Below are 23064 nucleotides of genomic sequence, written 5' to 3'. Positions count from 1 at the left end.
TGTGTCCTTTGAGATGATTTACAAGGTGAAAACTAGGGTTTATTTTTGGGCAAGCCCCACGTAGAGGTAGGGGTCGTGGGATTAGAGTCATGGGGGCCAGAGGTGCACTAAGCTGAAAGCAGTGTTATTGGAAGATAAAACATGGAGTTGAAAGGAATCCTAGGGAATGGACCAGCTTGATTAGAATTCTAGTGGGGTTGGAAAAAAATGCATTAAAAAGCTGTTCCTTAAACATTGGGACTTAGGGAATATTTTTGGGCTTCTTGTGGCTCCCTTCCATGTGGATTCTCTCATGTCTAATAACTATGCTGAGCTCACACTGTGACCTTTCCCACCAGTCTATGTCTTGTAACCCACAGGTAATTTTCCTGAATATTTTAAACCATAATATTGTGATGCCTTTCCTCTTCCATCAAAACGCACTGAAATAAGCTAACAGTCTCCACAATTATTAAGCAGGGGGCAAACCTGACAGACAGACAAACAACTACAGCACAGCTGCATAATCCTCATTTCCTCAGGAAATGAAGCAAAATATTACAAATATTGTCCATGTATTAAAGCTATGTAATATTTTAATAACAAGGATGTAGATGTCCCCCCGTTGAGACATTACTTGGCTTTTAGGCTGACCTTTTTGTCTTTCTTTCTCCTTCCTCTGAAGATTAAGAGCTGGGTTGCAGCTGGAGATGGGACACTGAAAATGTCTAGCTATACCAAACCACCTCTGAGGATTGCATACGCTGGGTTAAACTCACTGCCAGGTGTTGGGTCCAAGAGGAATTTCTTGACTTTCTTTGCAGGGTAGAGGATTGAGGCTTTCCTAGCTGCATCCATGTGTTTTCATTTAGGGAATTCTCTGATACTGCCAGGGCTCAGGACACCTTTCTTCTTGTGGTCCTGCATCATGTCATTGCTCCAGAATCACCAATGCTGAAGCTCTGGCATCATTTGGTATATGTTGTTATGGACCTTCTGGACCTACTGCATATTGCAAGTTCACCTGCAAAACCAAGGAAGGGGGACTTAGTGACTCAGATGGTTCCCAGACAGTTTATGATTTTTGCAGAAACATTTGCACTGGTGTCCATGGCTTGTCTTTTCCACTCTCCATACTTCAAACTGAATGATGACAAAGCATGGTCCCAAGCCTTCTTCCCCAGCGTGTGCTAGGGACCTTTCCCCTTTGGTAATTTAAATCAAGTGCCTCTTAGTTTCAGAGAGGAGAGATTTTAGCTGAGTAAATTAATTATAAGGTGACAATATTTTGTGGTCTCATCAAGTCACCTCCATATCTTTTGAGATGCATTTTCTTGTATGTTACTATTTACTGATATTTTAGTTAATCATTTAAATTATAACGATGCTCAAGAAGTTTGTGATGCTTTCTGGAAACAAAGGGTTTGCATGAAAAGCCTTATTCTGAAATAGATGTTTTGGAGTGGAAAAGAACATAACATATAAGCATCTTGTTAGGATACAAATAAAGATTCCTATTAGCAGTGTCATGTAAGATTGCAGGAGATACAACAGGTCAAGAAACAAAGGTGATGTTTATAATTGATTTGATGTTTTAGCAAGAACCAGACAAGCACTAGACACTTTATATCTTGCTTGATGAGCACATGGACCTGTTTCTGCACAGGAAGTCCAGCCTAATGAGAGGGGCACCACTAACACGGGTGGGAGAATGTATATGATCTCCAGTTGCTGGTGTCCATACACCAGAGGTAGGTGCTCTTCATATAGCTGGTCCCTTATTGTTGGTTGCCTGTTTCATAGCAATTGTCTTGGTGGTGACTTCCATCTCCTTGGTTGCAGAAAGAGTCTGGTGTCCTTGGCAGGCTACAGACAAGTTGTTTCCTAAGAAAAGTTATAATATACCCACTTTAGCACAAATGTGGCTTTCAAACTTCTCAACAAGTTATCTAAAGGCTCTATTTTATGGTAATATTTCAGTGTTCAAGTCTGTGGAAGCTGGAAACCAAAATTTTGTCACTAAATACAACATTCATCAGACTTGCTGAGAGGCCAGAACAGCATTTTCCAGCATCAGATGATGGGCAGCCAGCAAATATAGCCAGGAGTGTATGACTAGCTGAGCAGTCACAATTTTGAAGTGAAATCAAGTTGGACTGAGGGAGCTAACAGCTTATTTGGGACACCCAGACCACATGTCCACACTGCATAGTAATGTAGTATACTGCATAGCCTCTTCTTTTCCCCCAAGGAGTGCAATACACACCGTGACTGTCCCTGTAGCACACATAAAACAGGAGAGGATTTACCTCATCTTCTTTGGTCATCAATTAAACTTGACCTTTCTCACTTCAGACATGTGAACCAATGTGCATAAGGTGTCAGTGTAGTTATTTTCTCTAGCTAATAGACCCACAGACACCTCCAGAGGATGAGGCAATATTTAGAGGAAAGGAGGACTTAGGTACCTCAGGCAGACTAAATTTTGGTGGCATGCAGCTAAGTATTGGTCTCCCTAAAACCCTCCAAAGCCAGAGGAGAGAAATTGGGTTCTCTGGAGGTTCCTTCAGAGGGGTAGCCTGTATTAGTTGCTTTGAAACACTCTCTGGAAGAGCCTTTCCTCTCCTGTGGCAGAAGGTGGATACTAAGGAGCTCAGCCTATTCTCTCAGGCACCCAAATTTATAGGAGGACAACAGACAGTGTGAACAGTCCCTTGAGGAGGCAATCTGGATCATGTGCAGTGTCAGGAGGCAGTTCATGGCTGGGTCCTACAGCATCGTTGATCCTCTTCCACAATGTGCATATGTTACAGACAGCAGACCATGCAAAGTCCTTCTTATGGGGCAAAGGGACTCTTAGCAGGTAGAAACTGGAGAGATATAGCAGTCCCCTCCTTCAGTGGAGTTTAAATACATATAGGTGTAGAAACAAGGTTTAAAAAAGAGTTGTAAGGTATTAGTAAATTCATGTCATGTGGCGTAACTCTTTCCCAGAACACCAGAGCTTACTAAACCAGTAGAATATGAGTAATTCCGTTTCATTCAACACAAACATGAAGCAAAAGTTAAGATCTAGGGCTGAAACCAATCTGCTACAATTATCTAAGGCTCTGGCAAGAAGGCACCTGCTTTGAAATTTAAGACAAAACATAAACTTCTCAAGTTTAGGAGTTTCATGTCTAGTGATTCATATTTGCACAAAAGAGGGTGCTTTTTTTTTTTTTTTTTGTATTGTTTTTAAGTTAAATCACAGTGATATTACCAAAGTCTTGATTTGTCTTGGTAACTTTGGAGAATCCTAGAGATCCTGTCTGATTCGGAGGTCTTAGCACCTAACAAAGCAGCATGGAAATAATGCCCCAGTTCTGAAACCTTAGAAAAACAGTACTGCTCAAAGTCTGGGAGATGGGATAGGAAATGTACTACACTCCACATCCATGCATTTTTTTGAAGATCCACAAATCTGAGCAGCTTTGTTGATCTTTCCCAGTCTCAACCTACCTGCAACCTTTTCAGAATAACGACTCAGGACAAAAAACAGTTTCTAGCTAATGCAGATGCTACTATAAGCATATAAACAGAAACCAGGGCAAAAGACAAACTGAGGGTGAGGTCCAAACAAAGTGCTGGGCCATCACCAGCATGAGCAAGTCCATTTATAGTGTGAAATGGCTCTTTGTGTTGGTTTCTCCATTGTTCCAGTTGCCTAGATATTTTTATCAGGTGGCTTCACACTGTACCTATTTGGTGGAAACATAGGAAAGCTGGAAAATATGTCATGTGATGAGATGGCAGCAAATTCTCTATGCAGTCACTTCATAATCATCAAGATGTCAGGAAATCGTGACCTCATGGCAAACTTTGTCAAGAATGCAGTCAGCCAGGAGCCAGTAATAGCAGTGGTATCTAAACCACCAAAAAAGAACAATTCAAGACAGAGAGAACGTATATTGCTTGAGAAGAAGTCAAATTAAGCCAATTCATAAACCTAGACATTCTTATTGGACTGCCTAAACTAACACATCTTGCTATTTCTAGCGTTCCAGTACAGTATATATATCCTAAACCACAAGGCATAAAGGATGGAGTTTCTAACCTCATTGGCAGCATGTTTTTTATAACACCATACAGTTCATAAAAAGCTTGGCATGCATTGCTGAATTCATTTATATCCATTAGAGAAGACCAGATGAGCTTGACAGTTTTATTTTCACATGAAGATCTTGGTTCTGCAGGCTGTCCTGATGGCATCAGACTGCCCCCAGTGACAACTGAAATATTGCTCACAAAGAGGAATCAGAAGGACCGTTTACCAAACTGGCTGGAAACAATGGTGTAAAATTGCATGGAATTTGCATGGAAAGAATGTGGTAACTAAAGCTACAACTTCTCTGTCCTTGGACACGAGCCAAAGTCCCAGGGGAAAAAAAGGAAGATGTTCCCACCCAATTTCAACAAGTTTACTTTGAAAATAAGTGTCCAGCTTGTCCTCCCAGGATCTCCACTGAAACTTCTTCAAACCCCAGTGGTGGTCCTGGTTTACACCCATGAAGCTGAGCAGCAAATACTCTTTTCCTTCTGTCTGCAGCCTCCCTTTGATATAGCTCTGAATCGTAACTCTGTTAAGCACTTATCTCTAATTTAATTCTGAGGACTAAGTGCCTCCTGATACGCTGGAATAGAGGGAAGAATGTAAAACCAATTTATTTGCTGTAGTTTTCATGGGAGGGGTGTACTCTGTTTCTGTGAGGAATGTAGACAGTTTCTAAAGGGCTGTATTAGAAAAGTGACTTTAAAAACATTTTTAAAGATACAAACTCTTGATGCTATACTTCCACTGGGTCATGTCTTGTGGCTCCCACACTGACTCCAGTGGGAGTCTGTGGAGTAAGGTCTCTTAAATGGAAATATCAGAAGCTGATAATTTAAGCTTAGTCTGTGGTCATTAGGTTTGTTAGTAAAATTAAGACAACTTTTTGATAGGCTCGAACCCTTATTAGACATGGAGTTAAGCTTTGTTCTGTATATGTAGGATCTTCTCTTCTCCATTCTCATTCCAAGAGAAAAACATTAAATTAATAGATTTTTCGTGATAGAGCTGTTGAAGGACAGATTTACTAGTCAGGTTATAAACAGAAAATAAATCAGATTCTGAGCTGATGTAAGTGATCTTCATTGAGATGGATTTAGTGGAGATAGATGTACTTAAGACCCACTGCAGTTCTGGACCAATGATTGTCAGTTTCTTAGTACAGGTGATTTCCAGTGATAAAATGAACTGATTGCCTATTTACTGCAATGACTTCTCAATTCTGTCTTCTTTATTTAAATAAAAATACACATTTCAGGTAGACTTTAATAGTTTAGATATTATAAGACTGCTGTGATTATGTTTGCAAGGGAATTCACAAGCTCACATAGGTCATTCCCAAGAGAGGATCAGTCCTACATAATATCAACCTAATATTTGTTTATCTAACCTGTTTTTAAAGACTTCCATTACTGCAGATTCCACATTAAGGCCAGCGGTAATAAATCAAGCTACCTTGTAGAAGTGGAGTGAGGGGTTATGTCTTAAAAAATCATGAATCTTCATGAATTTTTGGCCACTCTAAAGTTCTCTTTGATTTGTGGGTTTCAGTCTGGCTCTCCTGAAAACATCATGCATCCTAAACCCATACTCATTATCGTGATAATTTTGCTATTGCTCCCCTAGAGGTTTTCCCCAATAGCTCTTCCACAAACCACAGACAGATTTAAAGCCCTCTTTTGCCTTTGATCATGGTATGTTGTTCAGCGGGCAGTTCAGGGCCAAGATCTTTGTAGCAATGGTTTAAAAAAAAAAAAAGACTAGAGAAACTTATTCTAGGATGACTGCACATGCTACATTGAATATCATAATGTGTATGAAGTTCATGACAATGGGACTTGAAGGTCTCAGAGTCCTAGAGGGCACAAAAAGAAAACAGGCACTCGGCCTACCTGAATGCTCTTATAAATCCTATCCACAGCTATGTGCACCTGGATACTTTAAAGGAACTGTCTATCAGGATGAGATATTTGACTCTAGTGGGCAGTGGATTGGGAGAAAGTTGTAAAACTTTTCTGCTCCTGCTCTGTCTTTCTGTTCCTTTTAAAAGTTTTTGTACCCGAAGATGCTCAGTTACCATAGGGGTCTGCTGAGTTAAAGTGGCTGAAAATTTCAGGTATTCTAAAGTAAAAGCATCTTCAGGCATTCACAGACAAAACTAAACCGGGAATTAAGGACTGAGATTATACCAGCAAAAACAAGGTTGAGCCAGACTCTGCTGGTGCAAATTTTGGGCAGCCCCACTAACCATCAGGGAGCTCCATAAATGTCAACAGCTAAGGTTTAGCTACGGCATACTGAAATGCTGGCAGGGAAGATCCAGTCTGCATCTCCCTAGCAGTGCCAGGCACTTCAGAAGATTAGCATCAAAGGCACATCTTCCCATGGTTTTCCTTTGAATTAAGAACTGTGATTGTTCTCTTTGTAATCTCTGTTTTCACAAAGCTGCCTCTCCCCAAAGAGCCCTAAAATATTTTGCAAGCCAACGGCCTCATTCAGATCTCTCTTATATTGATATAAACGAAAATTAGCCTGATGGTAGATCAGAATCAAGCCCTTTGTGTAAACAGCATTCTTGAAACTCAGCCTTCTCTTGGGCAGAAATCAATCAGCATGCTTGTTTGGCTTTAACCTTGCTGTCATAAGCAATAAACTTCTTGCAGTGGGAATTGAGAGTGTGCATCCAATAACGACTCTACACATTTAATGCTCCAGGGTTGACTGGGCGGGTGGGTAGAATTCCTCAGGACAGGAACGGCCTCTTACAGGAGGTCAGAGACTGCAAACATCACAAATGTAATCTAGTAGGGGGCTGTCAGTCCTAGGGTCTCTCCCCAGTTTCAGTGCAGATGACTTGCAAAGTCGCACCTTGTAATAGAGGTAACCAAGCATTTTGATTTGCAGATCCTTGTGCTTTTGCTCAGGGAGGTGCAGACCCTGAGAGAAACATGCCTCTTGACTTTCATTCTCACAAGTCCTTATTGAGCAACTCACAAGTCCAGAGGGTTGTATTGACTTCTAGGTTGAAAACCATGGCTTAAACCACCAGTCAATAGATGAGCCTTCCAAGTACTGCTGTGATGAAGAAAAAAAAAAACTTGTATGGGGAAAGGCGATGAACCGCTGCTAACCAAGTGATGTTACTATTGAGTTTTCAGGCATTGGCTTTCACCAGTGCATGCATTCTTCTCCATGGTTTCAGTTTCAGAAGCCATTTGGGGTCAAGGACAGTCTTTCACTGAATTTTGTCTTTAGATAACTGCAAATGTAAAAAAAAAAATAAAAATAAAAAATGGTGGGGGGAGAAAAACAAGAAACAGGTAGCAGGTAGCTCCCTTTTCTTCCTTCCACACTTTTCTCACTTCACCTAAGCTTTAAATTGCTCAGCACAAAACACTTCCCATTGGATATCCCAGGGCATCAAAAGGTCTTGTTTTAATTCATTGGCATTTCTCAGCTAAGGTAGGCAAAAAAAAAAAAAAAAAAAAGCAAGCGTGCATGTGTAGGGGGATTTGTAAACAAAATAAGTAACCTGAGGAAACTCTGGAGAACAAAATAAACAAACATATAAATAGATAGCAAACCAGTTTTGCTTTCAAGGTGGGAGAACTGCCAAGGAGAGAAAGTTTGCTCACAGTTCCCTGTGGGGTCTTCCTAGATTTTGCTCTACACAGCACATGGAAAACATCGAGAGAAACAGGCTCCCACCCTGGGTTCACATTCTTCTTCCCCTGTAAACCCTTAAATTAAAATGCCCCTACCTTGTGAAGCACAGGGATCATTCTGAGGTCCTCAATGGAGAGCTCAGATCTCTTTTTTGCTTTCTCCCTAAAAAGGGTTTCTTAAAATAAATAATGATGTGCTGTAAATAAATCCAGGACTGTTTTCCCTGGAAAGATTTCTGAGGAGCCTGGGCAGGAGCAGAATGAATGTGGAGGAGTGTTTCAAACCAGAAGGAAAAGATATGCAGAGCTTTAGCTAGCTTGCACCACTAAATCAAAAGGGCTAACCCAATAGATCCTTTTAGATCTGAAGCAGTGCACAGAACAGCAGAAACTCTCCTTGTAGGTCCTGTTCCCACTAGTTGTTCCATTCTAGCCTCCTCTCCAGATGACTGAGTACGCCCAGTGATATGAGAATACACCCGGAGCTGTCGGGGCTTGCGTTCACTTAATAGCATCGATCGTTTTTAATTATCTGGCTGCAGTTAGGCAGCTCTGCCTTAGTGTCAGACAGTCCCCGGAGAGGCAGCACTGACGCCTCGCAGCCCAGTCAGCCGAAGCCACATTCCCCAGTGCTGGTGGCAATGACACAGCTACCAGAGGAACTCAGACCCAGCAGCATCTGAAAGCAATAAAGCAAATGAAAACTGTGGGGAAGCGTAAGCGGCAGGCATCTGGGTGGGAGCAAACCAACGCGTTTAGTTATATGGAGAGAAGTCATTAGCAGCCATTTTTATTCCAAAAGACATCCTGGTCTTGGAGATAAGGTTCCTGTTGAGATATTTCCTTGTCATTCCCAGCTTTTGATCTCTAATTTTAATCTTCATTTCAATTTGATTGAGCTCAGATGCCAAACTCCTCTCTTCCTCCTCTCACCAAATGACTTTGCAGTAGCAGGCCTGCTGGGGACCCAGGGTTTCTACCACTACACTGAACATTCACAGCCGCTCCAAATATCTCCATTCCTGCAGCAAAAGGGCATATATTTTCCTCCTGCCAATGCAAAGTGTCCCCATAGGATGCACTTCTCGGCACAGACACGGGAAAGAGTCTCATAGCACATCCTGGAAAACACCACCCTATGAGGGCAGCAGGACTAATACCCATTCCTATAACAAAACTACCTGAAACACAGACCCTGGCAACGTACATAAGCTTTGTTTGCTTGAACTTAACTCAGAAAAGTCTCAGTGGTTCATTTTAGCTACAGCTGTGTCGTGCTTTTGATTTCATTGACAGAGCACACCACAAGCTTTCTTTTATTCAGATTCACAGGATAATTGCAACCTGCCAATATTTAGCACAAGCAAACACACAGGCTTCCAAAATGCACTGGTATCACAGCCTGCAGCCCATTATTTCCACAAAGACCATTAAACAATAGCAGGCAGATGGAGCAACAGCAACAAAAAATCTGGAGCATCCTCGAAAATTCACATCTTGAGAGTGCAAACAAAGTTGCAGCAAGCTATTGTTTGGACTTAGACTCAAATTAACTTCACATACTTTTGTAGCTCAAGTAAAGAGAGTGAATACAACTTGTCTTACTCATCTGAACATAAGTCCTTCAGGGAGTTTGTCCAATTTAAAGGTCAGGGAGGCATAAATGATGCTGTACAGAATGTATATCCATTCCCTTTTAGCCTTTTGCAAGTTCTCCAAACCATCATGAACCAGAGGAACATTTCATTTCTGTTGCTATGGAAAACGACCGCTCTCTGATTTCAGAAAAGTGGCTTCTCCAGCCCGTTTACCTCAAGCATACCCCTTAGAAGAAAAGCATTCAGATGTCCTATTGCTTCTTTCCAATTGCTGCTGGGGTAGCCAGCTGTCCTGAGCACATTGGTCTCTTTAATGTTTGGCCAAGGATGTTGAAAGTAGGTGTCTCTGAGGCAATGCCACTTTTGAGCATATGATGGGCCAGGAATGGACTGGATGTGCTTGACCCAGGAGATGCTCAAAGGGAATTCATATAGAAGGGAGTCTGAAGCCTTGGGAAGGATATCAAACCCCTCTCTTCGGAGCAGAATTTAACACAGATTTAAAATCCTTTGTACACTTCAAGGCTTTTTACTTCATTCCCAGGGATGCTCTACATGCATGTCCGCCCTAATTAAATCATTCCCAATAATTACATTGTTTTTGAAGACTATCTGTCAAACATATACACATATATATAATTTGTAACGTACACGATCATAGTAATACATCAAGTTCCTGAAAGTCATCGAGCCCTGCATCAATTGCCTTCAGTCTAAATTGTTTTATTCTGTTCAATTGGGTTATAAAACCTTGGCCACCTAGTGAATCTGGTAGCAGCTATAAATCTCTGCAGCTGGGAAACTGGAAGGCAGCCCTGCCTACCTTACAATGAGGAGAAACCCTGCTTCCCATTCCAATTCAGCAGTTCCTGCAGAGTATAAAGACCTTTCTGAGAGAAATCCTTCAAAAATAGTAATAAAGAACTGAGGGGAGCCCAGGGAAGAACACATAATTATAGATGTTATTTGGAGGGCTCCGGTGTATTTTGAAGGGCATTTTGAAAGCCACAGCAGTGATGGGATGAGATTTTGCTCTGCAAGAGTGTGCAGGCGTCCTGCTGCAAGGCTTATTGACAGCACACATGCAGCACCGCCATACCGCTGCCCAGCTATATCGATTTGTTGTGCCCACTGCCTGTAAGGCCCTTAGAAACCAAGCAAGCTACAGTGAATGTTGCTGAACATCCATTTCCCAAGGCTATTGAAATGGGATTTTTTTTTTTTTTTGGTGACTGGCCAATGAATAGAACAATTCTGACGGAAGAAAACCAGCCAATTCCTGGCTTCTGTGTCAGGGCTGAATAAAGAGGATCAGCTCACACAGTAGGCAAAAAGGATACAACATACTTGTGATAAAACGGTTGCCTTTTATTCCATTTTCTATTAACTTCCATGTTTTCAGTTTTTCTTCCTTCAAAAAATTATTTTAAAGCCTTGTATAACATTGAGGTCAAACTAATGGCTCTGTAGTTGCCCAGAACATCTCGTCCTCTCCCTGCTTTTCTTACTTAACTGTGGAGACCAAATCCTATTTTCCAGTTACATGAGCTACCCATGACTGAATGAATGCATCATTGCTGCTGGACTAGCCAATTCACATGCTTCTTCTTCCAGATTTTGGGGACAGAGACTATCTGTCCCCAAGTCTCCCTTCCTCCTCCTATGTGGTCGTTCCCTTTTCTATAGCTTCATCCTCATTTGCTTTCACTTGCAAATTCACCCATGTCCTTAATGAAAATGAAGGTGGTGCTTTCATGAGCAGCTGAGCCACTCCAACACCACACAAGCCACAAGGGGAAGATCCTGCCTCTCTCCTCTCTTGCATGGTCCCACTCATCCCTTGCACCACCTTGGGTACTTGCAGAGCAGTTTCCTGAGCTGAATCAACTTGCTAAAATGGCAGCTCCATGGTTTGCTGGGTGGTTTTCTGGTGAGTGAAGGAGCTGCCACAAGACTTGGCACGAGATTAATTGACTAACGTGGGGAGATGGGAAAGCATAGCAGGGCCTCTGCTTGCTGGCAGAGGTAAGTTATCTCCTAAGCCATCTCACCCCATCTCACAGAACCGTACCCTGAGGGAAAGCATTTGTTCAGTTTTGGTGCCGCATTTTTAATCTCATTACTTTCACTGAGTTGTTCTCCCTTATTCCTCTAGATGAAAAACCTTCTGCTTTTGATTTTAATTTCCTTAACAAGGTTTAACTCAGCTTGACGGTGGTTCTCACAAGCCCCCTACACTTTCTGACCTCTAAGACATGGCTTCTTTTGCTGGTCAGGTCTGTTTTCACTCCCTGTAACCCTTCTGTCTGCTCACTCCAAGCATCCTCTTTGAAGTGGGACTTAGTCTTGGTTCATTCCAGAGCTTTCTCCACAATACTGGTCCCTATCCTGAGCAGGGCACAAGAGCAGAGGAGCTGTTCCATCCTAGCCTGAAAGGTATTCAGCACATCTTCCACGCAGCAATCCTAGAGCTCTTCAAACTCATTAATTTTATAGCTAATTCCTCTAATTTCTTTAAATTTGCTCCTTTGAACCTGAATTGCAGATTCCTTCTCTAATACTCTAATACTTTTATTTAAATTGATTCATCTCATGATCACACATATAATCTCTTCTCGAAATCTCACAGTCTACAAAAATAAATAAAAAATTTCATCATCTCATATTTGTTCTGTAACTAATCAGTGAATGTGTCAGCTCACACCCATGATTGTCTGGGCCTGACCTTTCTTGGTAGTGTTGGTTTTCCAGTATGCATGTCCAAAATTAAATCTTCCCATAATGACACAGTTCTCACTTGTATGTATATTGCTCCATATATGTAAGAAATCTTTAGCTACCTAAAGTCCAGCCTGGGAACCTATAGGAGATTCTTTGTATAACTCAGCTTGAATGTCTTTAGCCAGCTTACCCTATGTCAGTTTAACCCAAATGTGTTTTGCTCTTCCCACAGAAATCAAAATCAGCTTGTATTTGTTCTAAGTCTCTTCCAACGTAACTGTAGAGCACACATCTCCCACCAATCTTTGTTTCTGTCTCATTTGAACAACATCTATCCCTCATTTCCCATGTTCCAGATACAATGGCTATTCTACCATATTTCCGTTATCCTTATAAATATCCTGTCCTACATCCTGCATTGGTAGCTCAAGTTCTTGTATTATATTGCTAATGCCTCCTTAATTAGCAGAAAAATGTTTCAATGTTTTTTATTGGCCAATATTGGCTTTCTATCTGCATTAGGCAAAGTCTATTTATTATCAAATTACCTATTTGATTATTGTTTGCAGCAATAAATTTCCTTTCTACAGAAACTGTTGTACCATCTCACATCCCAGTATACACCATTTTTTCCCTAATGCACTGAATCTCTTCTTCCTCTGTGCTCAGTCCAGGTGTGAGGATTACACAGATGTCTCCCAAACTTCCTCCCTCATTTCTCATTTTGAATTTCTCATGAGAGCTTCATACATTCTGGATTTAATCCTACAATATCATTCTCTTTACTGGGGTGAAATCAGTCCACTGAGTTTCTTTTTCATTAGTAATTCCCCATAACCAAATGTCTCATAACCATCTTTTCTGATGAGTTGAGGCACTTGTTGACCTCCATGTAATGACTTCACTTACATTTTCTAAGTGCTGAAAGAATCATCCAAGAATCATTTCTTTAAATGTCTCTTCTAAATGGGCATAACTATCCTTAATTCCTCCTCATGTCCTTTAGGGATTCACTTTAGCTTCCCCATCCTCATTATATTCCCTACTCTCTCCGGTCCCTTTCCAATGACAAGTCAGTAAACCCTTCTTGGGACTTTCCCATCTCCTGCATTTCTGGGACTGGTATGAGTTAGTGTTGCTATTTCTCCTGCCTGCAGACAACTGGATGAGCGAATAATCAACTGCTCTTTCTCCACTGTTTTTTATCGTCTTACATCTTTGCAGCCTCTTGAGTAGCCTCCAGGGTAGCTCCTGGATAGCTCCAGTTCTCTTTTTTTCTTGTTCTTCTTTTTCCTGTTGGTTTCTCCTCCCCCTCCTGCAATGCGGTGGACCTCTTCCCCAGTCCTGTTGCTCCTCTGCTAGCCTATGAACCCACTCTGTCTGCAGAGGCTCCATGCATCTCCAGCAAGCTTTTAGCTCCCCTCCAGAACCTCAATGTTCTCTTCATTGATACCCTAGATATTGTATGTCCTCTTTTTTGAGGAAGACAAATAACATACACAAATGTCCCACTATTTCTAAATTAAGATACATCCAGAATCTTCTGTGTTCACTATTTCACCACTTCTTAGGGTCACTTCTATTTCTGCTTCAGTGGTCCTCATCATTCCTCTTAATTAAAAATGGATAGCCATGCTCAGCTCTCTGTTAAAAACTCCCTTGCTTATGGCTCTTACTATGATAAAATTTCTGTAGGGCAAGGTAACATCACCCAGCATTTTGTGTTTATCATGGTGTCATTCCTTCTGGGGTGATGCAGTTGTTGTGAAATATCCTTATTCTAGATCCAGCAAAAATATAGTTCAGGACCTACTAGGAGTTGGCCTTCAGTGCCTGTACGAATAAGCAACCTTGTCTCCTATTACATACATGGAGAATAGGCGTGGAGAGCTTTGCTTTTCCCTGTAATGTGTCTGCCATATGGGGATAACTGGCCAAGCTCACTTCCTCCTTCTGGAAATTGAAGGAACCAGGGATTGCATTGTAGCTTTTGGAATTAAAAGCTGGTTTCATCCACATAGCTTGAGTAGCAAAGTAACATGCTACTCATACCTAAAGGTTTGGGTTGGAGCCACAGGTATAGTGTTATGAGAAAATTTTTCTCTGAACAGCAGATATCTGGTCTGTAGGTAACTTAATTCTGGGTTTGGGGTTTGGTATTTGCGGGATGAGTTACTGTGCAGAGTTTCCAGTGTTTGTAAGGGCTCTGCTCACAGTGCATCTTTCTTGTCATTGCTATCTGTCTCTTCTACTCAGACAACAGTTTTCAAAAGACTTGTAGGGGTTTAATATCCTCAGATTCTCAAAAAAAAAAAAAAAAAGGGTAAAAAATGTTAGAACAGACTATGTGGCTGAGTAGTTATTTAGGAAAAACAGCAAACACACACATGCATACACACCCACAGAGGCACATGGAAATCCCAAGCACATTAGAAAACCAGGCAAGAAAAAGGTATTAATATTTATTCATCTTTAGCTAAGCACTGACAGCGGGGTAATGTATTATCTTTGCCAATCTTCTTTTCACTTGAATGGTTTTCCTTTTATACCCTGTGGTGTTTAAGGTCTTCCAAAAGAAATACAAATGATCATTGGAAATGAATAGCTGGTTGTGCACGGGTGTTGGGAGAGTGCTGAAAATGGGCTTTCACTCTGCATTCAGCGAGAAAGTGAATCACTCTCACACAAAGCTCGAGCCTCGAATGCAAGGGGAGAGAATGAAAGCAGGATGTGATTCGGAGGTGACATTTGGTGCTGTTTATCTAGTGGAACAGTGCATAGATGTGGTGTAGAGGAAACACAGCATCTCACTGCTGGGGAGCAATTGCATTCATTTTGAAGTGATCTATTAGCTCTCAGGTCCTTTAAGAAAACCATGAATAACATGAGGAGAGGCGGAAAAGAGGGGAGGGGGGAAGTAGAAGGACCGTCAGAAACAGTCTGAAGGCTTTGGGAGTCTGTGGAGGGTCAGAAATCAAGTTTTAATAGCTGGTGTCTGCCTCAGCTGTGCCTGTACAGACAGTTTATTCCATTCTTGAATTTGACATAGAAATCTCAACCTTACATAAAAGTAGAGTCCCAGAACGGGAGATAAGGGATACAGGAGCTAGCCAGAGGCTTTGAGGCCATATGGGGTTAAAACCGACCTCATAATTCCACTTAAAGCAAGGATGGGCTCAAAACACAGTCAGCTGTGTGGGGTGTGTGTGTGTATAACTTTGGCGTGCTTGAAAACCGAAAGTGAGTTCAAATGCTGCTCAGCAGATGTGCTGGATGTGATCACTTCCTCTCCTCCTGCCTGTCCTCCGCTTGGCTTCTCCATCTCGTGCCAATGCCCACCCCCACACCTTGCTGGTGCCTCCAACCTGCACCAGCTAGCCAAAAAGGCCATGTGCCCTCCGTGTTATCTGCTCATCACCAGTTTGGAGGTTAATTCTGTGACTATGTAACGTCTGGCTGCTCGTGGGTTCAAACCCCAGCTGATGTATATCAATTCATTGATTTCAGTGCCACCAGCTCAGCAAAGCCAGTCCCAAGGTACACGAGCATCATTAGCCTCATTTAGCTCACTAATTTCACCAATTTCACCGCTGTCCGCATACAGTTTCACCTGTATGCTCCTGCGTTGGAGGAGCAATGAAAAAAACAATGAATCAAAAGCCGGAGAAACATGTCCTTGCAGCAAGACATTTTAGCAGCCACAAAGAGGAGCAGATCCTCAGTTTGTAAGAGCAGACAGAGCTATGGCAGGAGTCACATCTACCCAACACTTGCTGATCTCCCTGTCCATGGTTATGGATCCGTTATGGACCTTTACCAGGGTGTGATAATCACTGACATCTCCTTCCAGGCAGTGTGTCCCTGCCCAGAAACAAGTGCCTCCAACTGGTAGTACCTTTTCTCTGGGGTAGTGGTGAGCCCTTGTAGCATGAGTTCCCATATATTTTGGAGGTGTGGACACTTTGCTAAAAAGATGCTGATGAATGTAATAGAGTAGGAGAAGGCACCGTCTCCAAAGCTTGCCATCTGCCTGCTTAGATGGGGAAGACCAGAGAGAGATGTGCAGCCTGTGGCTTTCCCACGGCCAGCTGCAGGTGGGTCCTTGTCCCTACCGCACTGAGTGGGCAGGGGGTCCAACACAGCCCTGTGTGTGATGGGGAATGCTGTGCTCCTGCCACAACATCACAGGGCTTGGAGTGGGTGCTGAGTTACAGAGCGCTGCTCACACCGCACCTACATGGCAGCACGAGCTGTGCTGGGCAGGTGCCTGCCTCCCTGGGAAATGCATGCTGTAAAGCTAGTCTTTATGGCCAGCCTCCTCTAGCTGGGGCAGAGAAAGTCGAGCTTTACAGGAAACATTACCTGCAAAGAGTGGGGAAAATGATTTTTGGGGGGAGGAAACTTGAAAATCTGATTTTCTGATTTCAGTGCTCTGGCATATCCAAATTTATCTGGCTGGCTCCCACCCTGCAGATGGGAGGGCTGCATCCTGGCAGGGTATCCCCAGGGCTGTTCCCCCTCACCAGGGCTGGGCACATGCCAGCACATCCTCTCTGGGTCTGAATTTACTCGAGCTGACCATGCTGACTGCACCATCGCAAAAGCCAAGCCCATCGTCACAGAGAGCAGCAGCATATCCACCGAGTTTCTGGCTCCAGCACTCTGGTGAGCCCTATTTGAATTAAGCACTTATTTTAATTTGTAGGATATTCACAGACTTTAATCACCACTGGAGTTTCACAGAACACAATTACTATTTTCTCAATCCCCTTTTCACTGGTGCAATGAATAGTTATCGGTAGTTTGTCAAAGTTATGTGCAGCATCTGTCCTGCACTGTCCAGCGAAATAAAAATCCAGCTGCCTGTTTTGTAAAGCAGTGATTTAAAATGACTGGCAAAGGTGCTTTTGCCAGGTCAGAGTGGGAATGAGCACAAAGACATCTCACTTTTCCTCTTTTTTTTTTTTTTTTGATGGCAGTGTCTGGGTGGCGGCTCATTATCAATTGTAAATTAGAGGTGGTGGAGAAAGGGACATGAATGACAAAGTTCAGAAACAGCATCTGCTGAAGAAAAACAAATGAGGTGGGGGGCAAAGCAGGAAAAAACAGATGAAACACTGTAATTGCTTGGCAACAAGTTGCTATTGTAATTTAGAAAATTGGAAGCATCCGTTCTCAAACAGTTCAAGCTTTATTTTGTTTCTTCTTTATTTTTGACTGCAGCCCTTGTTTTGCGATCAGCTGTGTCCTCCTATAGGATTACTGGCTCCCCCTCACACGGAGTAGTAATGGACCCCTCGTGTTTGGTTATGGGCCATCGAAGAAAGCATTTTGCAATTGTTTCGCAGTGCAGTCATTTAACAAGATTAGAGATAATTTGCCCCTTGGAATGCAAAACTGTTTCTACAGGTGCTTAAGCTTCCTGGCTTTTGGATTAGAGGCCTCATTTTGTTTTGTGCCATTGCATTCAGTGAGGTCTCCGAGGACTGTAAATAAATGAACAGCTACCCGCTGCAGCTGTGAAACTAATTTTCTAGACTGAGCTACAAGAGTTGCAGCTTACAAAGCTCAGTGGATGTAGATAAATATGTGCATGCTAATGTATTAAACGTGCTGATTAACTAATACTGACTGCGCCTGAATGCAAGCCATTTATTTGCCAAGCAGGAGACTGGAGAAGCAAGCCTGACCAAGGAAAGAGCAGGCTGCTGGAGGCGAGCAGGAGGTGCAGAGTCATCGGAGCTCTTCAGGGTGGTAAAAGGGGTGAAGACCATTCGCTCTCATCCAGGCAGACCTCCTTCACACTTCTCCACCTCCTTCTCCCATGGAGAAGAGAGTGAGCCCCAAGCTCTGGCTGCATCCACGAGGGAAGTCTGGGAGGGAAGTCTGGGAGTCTGCATCCATGGGAAGTCTGGGAGACGTCCACTGAGATGGGGGACCTCAAGGATGTAGGGATGCCATGGACTCTTTCCAAAGGAAAGGAAAGCCAATGCATGTTCCCCCAGGGAATCTCGTGCCTTGCATCCAGCTCCAGTCCTGCCAAATAGATGTGGTCTCCAGAGCAGCTCTCCAGGATGTATCATGGATGCCTAGAGGGAGCTGTGTCATGGGTTTCTTACTGAGGATTGAAGGAAGCCTCATTCATTGGTTTTCTTCCATTTATTTATTTATTTATTTATTTATTTATTGCCCATTCCTTTTCTTTTAATGTTCCTCTTCCTTCTTTGGGTATAATTTGTTTATTTCAGCTGAGAGGGAAAATGGACTCATGTTTTCAAACACCATTTTTTTTTCCCAAAAGTTGTTTTTAGTTCAGAGGTAGAATGAAAATCAAGCCTTCTGAAATTCCCCACAAGAGATTATTTTTCTCTTCTCAATCCTGTGACAATTCTCAGTCTGGGGACAGTGTGACGGAAGACTAGGTGGGACCCAAGACCCCCTCTGCTTCAGACACATGGTGCCTTCTGAAATTTAACCTGGGTCTGACTCCATGTGAAATTCAGGAATGCCATGCTGCTGTAATTTCTTCACCTGGGAGGCCCTGGGTGCCCAGCACCCTGCCAAGATAACAGATGAGGACAGTGGGCAAGAGTTGAACCCTACCTGGCAAGTGCAGCTCCATCAGGAGCATGCTCTGCTGCTGGTGAATTCCTTCTGAAACTCAGCTGCCTCCATGGCACATTTTTGTCTAGGTGAATCAACAATGTCAGGGGCAGTAGATGTTTTGTTATGATCAAACATTAATTAATTTCTCATTTGCACAAGACTGGAGGCAGTGAAAACCCTGCACACAGCAGAGGACTTGCTTTCTGTACTACTTGGTAGCAATGCTATGCACTGAGCATGGATCCCCAGGCTCTGGGAGGGTGGCAGGTCCCCAGGGGGATTACTGCAGGTGGGCTATGCAAAAAAGGCCTCATGCATTATTTCAGACTATGGTTGTCCTCAGAGAGTTGATGACAAGGAAGTAGGCTGTGTTGCCATTGTAGTTTGAAGCCAGTATTTGCTCAAACCTGGTGCAGACCTGGTAGAGTTAGGCTGAAGATGTACAACCTCAGTGGCTTTCACTCAGGTAAAGGTTTTCTTTTGCTTAGGTAATTCCTGTATCTCTCTTAAAAGATCATTGACAGAAATTAACACCCACCTGTTAAAAGAAACGTAATGTTTAACCAGCAGAAAAATAAAGGTGGAACCCTCCATTCTACCGTTTCTGTAAAGCATCTCTGAAAAAAAAAAAAAAGTTTAGGAGGTGGGTGGAATACATAAGAGATGTAGTGGAGTTGTAGAGAGTGTATTTTTATGCCTGTGTTCTTGCACTATTTATTTTTTTTTAGACCTTCTGCATTTATGGATGTTGAGAGCTTGAAAGGGAAGAAGTATTGTCAGTGCCCTGGGGACTAATCCAAATTTTAGAAGATCATTGCTTAACATCTTGCACTTGCTGTGCCAAAGGTCTTCTGGCTACTTTAAAAAAAAATGCTGAATTATTATTTAGGTGCCTAAGGGACAGAGGACTTGAACTGCCCCTGAGTATATATAATGTAGGATTTCAGAAGTAATTTAGGAGAGATTTTTGATAAGGACTTTTAACTATCTTCAGGCAGGTAAATAGGAAAAAGAAAGATTTCATTAGAGCAACCAAAGATATGTTTAGCTGCAAGATGCCACCAGGAGGGATGGTTCTATTGCAGCCTCACTCTCGCTGCTTCTTTCCACCTTCCCCAAACTGTGCAATAGCGGTGAAGCTTTGGTAGAGTTAGCATTTGGGTTTAGGAGCTTACAGCGAGGTCAAATGAGCACTGACACCAGACAGAAGAAGCAACAAGACTTAGCAGCCATAAGTGAACATGACGGGACCTTCTGGCACCAGGTAGTCCTGTGGCTCAGCTGGATGGTGAAAAAACTCCTAAAAGTTCAGTTTAGCTGGGTATTTTTGATCTTTGATTTAGCTGGGTTTTTTGCTCTTTAAAAAATGAGGTTAGCTGACTTTTTCAAAGTCTTGAAAAACTTTTTAACCCCCTAATCCAAGAGATTCAAGAGAACAGACAGCTTCAGTTGATCAGGAATGTATTTTTGGCAAAGTATCTGCACAGAAAAATTTGCCCAGCTGTATTCAGAAGAGTTATTGAAAGCTTTTCTGACAGTTCTTCATCTAGTAAAGTAGCAAAATAGGATGTCCTTAACCGACACAGAGATTGCAGGAATAAATGCGTTAAGAAATGTGATTCTCACACTGCGGGAGCCAAAAAGATAGATGCCATAAATGGTGTCTCTGAAGAAATAATAACAATAAACAGTTTCAGAGCCTGACATGGCATCTCATGAAAATAGCAAATTCCATCTAGTTCATAGCTTCAGACAGCTGAAGCCCTGGACTTGCTGATGCACAGTTTGGTACCTGTCTTTACTGATGCTCCCAGCTCACAACAACTGTAAGAGCAGATTTTGCAGATGAGGCATTTCTGCAAGAGGAATGACATTGAAATTTCCTACAAATCTCCTACAAGCCACCAGGCAGTCACTTGACAAGCAGCAAAGTTCATACAGTAGCAAGCAAAGAAGGGAGAGGAAAAAGCAAAGGTAGTACTAAGAAATCTGTCCAGAAACCACAACTCAAACAACCAGCCCCACTAACTAGACAGCCACATGGAGAGCACGTACACCTTCAGAGCAAGGTGATGCCAGCAGGGAATGTTCAGGAATAAAATTTCCAGATGGTTGCATATATTGCTCAAACTTCATGCAAATATCGTTTGTGTGATTTTAACTGCTTGTGTACAGAAATCTCAACCATCATCCTTATGAATGTCTATGGAAAACAAAAAGAAAAATATAATTGACAGCACACAAGTAAGTATGCAGGTTTTATTAGATGCAGTGCTTGTGGATATCTGACAGCAGTCATCATTGGCAGTCTCTAGTAGGAGCAGAGCAGAGAAGACTGCTGGATGATCTGTACTCTAAGACCACGCAATCTTTCAGTCCCCAGTTCAGCCCAGTGCAGTGATTACAGGTGAGAATGAATTAGGGTTTAGCTCCATAACTTTATTCCAGTTTAATCTGTAGTCTAACCCATTTGCCTTACTCTTAATGCAGCTTCAACCACCAGCACCTATAAAATAACCCTATTAAACCCAGCATGCAGCTACGTGGGTGTACAAACACTTAAAAAGCAGCATCTGCATGTTACGCATTGATTTGGCCTGCATCAACTCATCTCCTCAGAGGAAATTTGCCCTGACACTCTGTCCCATGTGTCACCAATTATATCCAAAGCTTGATATTTCAGTCCATCCTGGGACTTCAGGACTAACTCTGGTCTTCCCCAGGAATTATCCTATTGTGTACCGTTGTGACTGGGCACCCAGCACCGCGAAGCATCTCCATCCCTGCTAGTCCCTGGGCACCCAGAGTACATCAGCAGTGCCCAGTCACTATTTATATTGCAATAACACTTGAATATCCCAATCAAGGTTTATTTTTATTTGGCTCTACAAGCTGCCAACAATCCCCATAGTTCCTTAAATCCAGAGTACAGGCAGATGAAAGGTAAGAGAACAGAGAAGCAAGGACATGGGAAATCAGAGAGATTTGCCCCCTTTATAAATTGCTGTCTGCTGTTGGGAGCAGTTTGCGAGCACTATGACAGAGGGAAAAGCCAAGAAGTGTGGATCCTAAAGGCTGCTCTCCAGGGAAGGACATGTCATAGAATCATAGAATCATTCAGGTTGGAAAAGTCATCTAGTCATCTAAGATCATCTAGTCCAACCTTTAACCTATTACTAATGTCCACCACTAAACCATGCTACTAAGTTCTAAGTCTACACATTCCTTGAAGACCTACAGGGATGGTGACTCAACCACTTCCTTGGGCAGCCTGTTCCAATGCTGCACAACTCTTTCAGAAAATAAATTTCTCATAATACCCAACCTAAACCACCCTGGCACAACTCAAGGCCATTTCCCCTTGTCTTATCACTAGGTGCCTGGGAGAAGAGACCAATCCCCACTTTGTTGTAGCCTCCTTTAAGGCAATTGTAGTGCACGATAAGGTCTCTCCCGAGCCTCCTTTTCTCTAGGCTAAACAGCCCCAGTTCCCTCAGCTGCTCCTTGTAAAACTTATTTTCTAGGCCCTTCATCAGCTTCGTTGCCCTTTGGACACACATATCAGATGGCTCATCTCTCCAGCAGGAATTCTACCTTTAATACACAGGTGCATCAGACAGTGTTAGGAAAGTCTAAAAGCAAACCTGTGGTGTAGCACTGTATTCGCTCTGCCCTGTCTTTATCAGAGAGCCAGGGGCTGCCTGTGGCACATGAGCAAGACCTGTCCCCAGCAGAGACACCGAGGGACCCTTCTCATTCAGCTTCTCCAATGGGAGAGGCTGCAGGTGGAGGCAGCTTAGACAAGCCTGACTTCACCACACCTAACTTCAGGCAAGCACCTAGGTGTTTGTGATAGGATACTCTCCTGGCATCTCTTTATCGCCTCTGGAAAGTGAACCCATCCCCTCCAGAGGCCTTTCTGTACTGATTATATAGGGGCAAGACGTGTCAGGCCTACTTGTGGGGTAGCAGACTCGGCTGGGCAGCGTTCACCGCCTTCCCCAGAACAAGAGCCTTGCTTCCTCCCAACACCATAACCAAGTATTTTAGGGCAGGTTATTTTTTCCTGGGAGTTGTGTGCAGCCCCCATTGCCCAGAAGGTCTGAAGAGCATAAGTGAGCATTGTTTCCCCCGCATTGTTCCCTGGCTCTCCACTTTTCCCAACTCCTTCTTACCTCATCCTCCCCTTGCTGGCTAGAGAGCTGTAAGCTGCTGATTAGCACTTCATTTGACAAACAGGAAGTCGGGAAGAAAAGCATCATTTTCAGAATTAGAGCCTCGGAATGAATTGAAGAAAGAAAGGGGGAAGAAGGAAAAAAAAAGAAAGCGAGCCCTGCACACTTTCCTAATTGCTCGTTAGAACCAATGGCCTTTGTGGTTCCTTCCCCCTGTGTCTTCTTTATAA

The sequence above is a fragment of the Anser anser genome (assembly GCF_964211835.1).
Source record: "Anser anser genome assembly, chromosome: 4".
Taxonomy (NCBI): Eukaryota; Metazoa; Chordata; class Aves; order Anseriformes; family Anatidae; genus Anser; species Anser anser.
This window is presented reverse-complemented; position numbering follows the sequence as displayed.